Source organism: Herpailurus yagouaroundi, unplaced genomic scaffold (assembly GCF_014898765.1).
Source record: "Herpailurus yagouaroundi ecotype Mexico unplaced genomic scaffold, PumYag 165, whole genome shotgun sequence".
NCBI lineage: Eukaryota > Metazoa > Chordata > Mammalia > Carnivora > Felidae > Herpailurus > Herpailurus yagouaroundi.
Window position 1 is genome coordinate 29,182,337 of NW_024412406.1, and position 4,023 is coordinate 29,186,359.

Consider the following 4,023-nt stretch of genomic DNA (forward strand, 5'->3'; position numbering starts at 1 on the left):
CAAGGGATGAATTCCTTCTTCTTCCACTTTTTGTTCTTCAGCCCTTCAAGAGATTGGATGAGACCCACCCACAATTTAAAGGAAAATCTACTAAACCAAGAGTTGAAACGCTAATCTCAGCTAGAAATATTCTCATAGACACACATAGAAATCATGTTTAATTTGGACACCCCATAGCCAGCCAAGCTGACATAGAAAATTAACCATCATGGAGACAGTGTGGAAGGATCTCTGGGACAAAAACCATCTTTTTCACAATTTGATCAAGCGTTAGTTTTAGCGATCAGCCTATTGTGACCAAAGAATGGCAAATGACTCAATGTAACTAACATCAGGGGGTCTTCTGCCATATCTATAAAACCTCTGGAAAACATCTCTACTTTTCTTATTGGTTTTTAAGTAAAAAGGTGATTTAGATAAAAAGCAGCATGTTTCAAAAGGCATATTATCCTTATTGAAATGTTGTTTTCTACATTTTTTATGAAGAAATAAATATTTGTATTTGCTACTTCGAGGAAAAAACATGAGTCTTAGGCAAGTTATTTAATGTCTCTGGGCCTCAGTCAGCAAAATGAAAAGGCGACCTATGGAAATATTTGCAAATCATAAATCTGAAAAGGGGTTAATATCCAAAATACATACAGAACTCATACAACTCAAGAGCAAAAACGAAAACAAAAACAAAACAAAACAAAATCCCAAATAATCCCATTAAAAATTGGGCAGAGGAACTGAATAGACACTTTTCCAAAGATAGTATGCAGGTGGCCAACAGGTACATGAGAAGGTGCTCAACATCACTAGTCATCAGGGAAATGCAAATCAAGATCACAATGAGGTATCACGTCACATCTGTTAGAATGGATATTATCAAAAAGACAAGCAATGACAATTGGGTGTAGATGTGGAGAGAAGGGAATGCTTGTGTACTGTTGGTAGAAATGGCAACTGGTACAATCATTGTGGGAAACAGTATGGGGTTTCCTCAAAAAATTAAAAATAGAACTACTACATGATTCAGCAATTTCAGTTCTTGGTATTTATCCAAATGCCATGAAAACACTAATTTGAAAATGTATCTACACCCCGAGTTTTTTTTACACAATTATCTACAATAGCCCAAGACATGGAAACATCCTAAATGTCCATCCATAGATGGATGAGAAGATGTATTGTATATATACAATGAAATATTACTCAGCTGTAAAAAAAAAAAAAAAATGAAGAAAATTCTGCCATTTGTGACAACATGAATGGACCTCAAGGGCATCATACTAAGTGTAATAAGTAAGTGGAAGACAAATACTTTATGGATATGCAGACTCAAATAAATAAGTAAATAAATAAACAAACAGACCAAGTTAAGAAATCATTAAGTTCACAGATACAGAGAGCAGATTGGACAGATGGATCATTCACAAAGGCAGAGGTGATCAAAAGGTACAAACTCCCAGTTATAAGATAAGTAAGTCCTGAGGATGTAATGTACAGCATGGTAACTATAATTAACAATACTATATTATGTATTTGGAAAGTTGCTCAGGGTAGAGCCTGATGCAGGGCTAGATCCCATGATCCTGGGATCATGACCTAAGCCAAAATCAAGAGTGGGACACTCAACCAACTGAGCCATCCTGGCACCCCTAAACTGCTGTTTTCTCCTCTTACTCTCATAAACCAAGATGTGATGGACACCCTTGTGGTTTTCCCATTATTTTCTATGGTTAAATTTCTAGACTTGAATTTACCCTAGGTCAAAGGATGTTTACTTTTAAAATTTTGATGCATGTTGCCAAATTGTTCTCTGGAAATTTTGTACCAATTTTCACTATCACCATCAGTATATGAGCTAGCCCGTCTAACCAACTCTGATGCTAAATAAAATAACACAAACTCCCACATTGAGATAGTAACATCTATGATCTCTGTGTGTGTGTGTCTCTCTCTTATGCATATATACATGAGCACTAGTCCTTCTCAGATAGTTTATCTTATCATTTTTTTGTATAAGTAAACACACACACACACACACACACACACATATATATATATATATATATATATATATATATATAACATTTTGGCTAAAAAGAATTTTCAAATGAAGAAACGTACAGAATGCTCCATATCTCATCAAAATATATGCATAGGGCAAAGTATGGAAAAACATCCCCCAAGATATTACTAAAGATTATTTTTTTTTAGAGAGAGAGAGAGAGAGAGCACACACACGTGCAAGCGGGGGATGGGCAGAGGGAGAGGAAGAGAGAGAATCTTAAGTGGCTCCACATCCGCATGGCGCCTGACGCGGCACCTGGCGCTGGGTTCCATCTCCCGACTGTGAGATCATGACCTGAGCTGAAATCAACTGTTGGATGCTTAACCCACTGAGCCACCCAGGTCCCCCTAAGGAACGATTAGATAGCGGCAGCCTTCAGGGTGATTTGCGTTTTCGGCTTCACAATTTTTAGTTTCCAAATTTTTAACAGTTCATTATAATGACGCCGTATTGTATAGAAAGAAATGCGCACCAATAAAGAAAAACACTCGGTAATCAATTTTCAATTGAATGGAATTCTATCCTTTGACGGAAAACCTCTTTGCCGGTTCTTCCTGGGGGAACCTACCCAAGTGCAAGGAGGTGCTAGTGACCACATGAGTCAACAGGAAGTCTTCGCTCCATAAGAACAAGGTGCGGGGCTGCAGAACGAGCATGCGCACTGAAAGCATCCAAAGCAACCAGCCATCAGAGGGGAAAAGTAAGATCGGGCTGAGACTTTTACGAGTGTTTGTCAAAATATCGCATACTGCCTTACCGCCAGTTATAGATGCAAGAGTGAAAAAGAGCCAAATAAATATTCATTCACTGTAATTTAAACATGAGGAAGATTGGGAATCAAATCACTTTATATCTTGGGGGAAAAAAACTTCAGTTTGAACGCTGCTTGCCTTCTTTTTTCTCCTAGGACTTACAATATGAGGTAAACATCTTTTCGATGTCATTCTATCTTGATGTCTTTGATGTTTTCCCTTCTAAGCGGATTGGCTTCTGCTGTTTTACCCTTTGTGCTTTTGATGTCATGAAACGTCGTCAAGAATTCCTTTAATGTGAAGTTTTTAGCAGCATCACTTCCTCTGGGTCCCTGTCGTCCTTCCGCCACAGCACGTTGCGCATTAATGTCGTTGATAAGTTCCCCTCACTACGTTCCTTGGCTGCACACCTCGGTTCTCTCCTTTGGGGACAGTGTTAACATCCCCACAGTCGGGCATACAGTCTGTAATTCCGTTTAGGTTCGATCCAAATTTTACTTCCAAGATTAGCGATTTTTGTGTCTTGGGTGCACATTCATCTTTCTTGGTCAATTTCCTTCCTTGAGTATCTATTTTCTCAAAATGGCGCACGGGCTTATCCCTGGGAGACAAAGGAGGCAACACGACCACCCGCTTTACTGTCTGTGTGTGGACTGAATAACAGACGTGCAACGACCCGTCCCCCACTGACTTTGGAAGACGCGGGGTCTCACGGGCAGGGGGGGTACAACTGTTGCTTATGTAATGACGTGAGCGCCGAAGAGCGAGCAGTTAAGTTTGCACTCTATCTGGCAATTTGCAGTTAATGCATCCTGGTGACCGAAATTTGAACTGTGCTGTTGGGGGACTGGCTGGTTAAGCTACACCGGGGTAACTGAACACTCATGCGTCTTAGGGCCATGCAAAACGAGAAGTGCCTGTATTTGGTCTTGACTTGCATATGTCAACAATTTGGAGCCGTTTTGGGGAGTGAACAGGACGCAATCCCTGCCTCCTATTCGCCATTTCTATGAAAAATCTTTCCTTGAACTGCTGGCCATCGTGGCTAGATGTCTGCTGATGATCAGCCACCGCTTGGCGCGCATACACGGCCCTCATTTGGTCAATAAGTGTGGAATGTTTACCATTCTGTGCACAAGGAATACGGTGGGAAATAGCTAGAGACGGCCCCTCACAAACGGAGCCTACAATCTGATCAAGAGACTCACTCAG